A 1,371-nucleotide genomic window follows, 5' to 3' on the forward strand; every position below is an offset into this window, starting at 1 on the left:
GATTGGTTTACAAAGAATTCATAGCAGTATCTTGCACTTTCTCTGCTTGCTTGTTATTATGAAGTAAGCTGCACTACAGAGAGGCCCATATGGCAATAAACTGAGGGTAGACAGCCAAAGAGAAAATGAGCCCCCATTTTTAAGAGGTTGCAAGTAACTGAATCATGTCAACAACCATATCAGTGAGCTTGGATGTGGATTTTTCTCTGGTTGATCCTTCAGAGAAAACCTCAGCTATCATCTAAGAGTAGTCTTATACGAGACTCTTATTTAGGGAACCCAGAAAAGCCATGACTAGATATCACAAACATTGTGATATTATAAATGTTTTTGTCTTAAGTCACTAAATTTTGGGATAGTTTGTCACACATCAATAGATAACGAACACACTTTTCCTACCTACTATGTTTGGACATGCCTCTCCACTCTTTTTTTAAAAGATTTTATTTATTTATTCATGAGAGACACACAGAGAGAGGCAGAGAGAGAAGCAGCCTCCCTGCAGGAAGCCCAATGTCCTCAATTCCAGGACCAGGGATCACACCCTGAGATAAAGGCAGACACTCAACCACTGAGCCACCCAGGAGTCCCTCCCCACTCTTTTATTTGCTGTTTTAAATAATGCTGAGAGGTGCCTGGGTGGCTCAATCAGGTCTTAGCATGTGAGATCGAACCATGCTTGAGCTCCATATTGGGCATAGAGCCTGCTTAAGATTTTCTCTCTTCTTCTCCCTCTGCCCTCCCAATCTTCTGCTCATGTGCCCATTCTCTCTACTTTCAAAATAATAAATAAATAATAAATAAATAAATAAATAAATAAATAAATAAATAAATAATAATAAAGCAAACTGAAGTGAGTAGCCTTGGGTACATCTTCTTCATCTTCAGAAATGAATTTACATAAGTGGAGCTGAGTCTAAAGTTATGAGCAGTGCTCAGTTTAGTAGTGCATCTAACAAAGACTTGGAATGATTCAGAGAAGATTAACATGGCCTCTGCATAAGGATGACATGTGAATTCATAAAGTGTTTCATACTTTTTACAAAGCTTTGAAAGCAATTCAATGGAGGAAGGATATTCTTCTCAACAAATGGTGCTGAAGTGATGGGACATCCATAAGAAAGAAAATGAACTTCAGCCTGAACTTCAAATTTTATGTAAAAATTAACTCAAAATGGATTATGGACTTCAATTAAAAACATGAAATTATAAAACCTTTAGGAAAAAATAGAAAGACAAATACTTTGGCATCTAGGACTAGTCAAAGAGTTCTTAGACTTGACACCAAAAGCACAATCTAGAAAAGAAAAAACAACTCTTCAATTAAACCTCATCAAAGCTAAAACGATGTATCTTTTCTGAAAGTCTAGG

General features: G+C 36.8%; 1 non-coding gene across 1 annotated transcript; it reads left to right on the plus strand.

Moving 5' to 3' along the window:
* The first annotated feature begins 931 nt into the window (after positions 1-931).
* On the plus strand, positions 932-1,040 carry LOC129501063 (U6 spliceosomal RNA). The gene has a single exon (XR_008662636.1). It is a non-coding gene; the product is annotated as a U6 spliceosomal RNA (small nuclear RNA).
* Positions 1,041-1,371: the final 331 nt, after the last annotated feature.

This window comes from Nyctereutes procyonoides, unplaced genomic scaffold (assembly GCF_905146905.1).
Source record: "Nyctereutes procyonoides isolate TBG_1078 unplaced genomic scaffold, NYPRO_anot_genome, whole genome shotgun sequence".
NCBI lineage: Eukaryota > Metazoa > Chordata > Mammalia > Carnivora > Canidae > Nyctereutes > Nyctereutes procyonoides.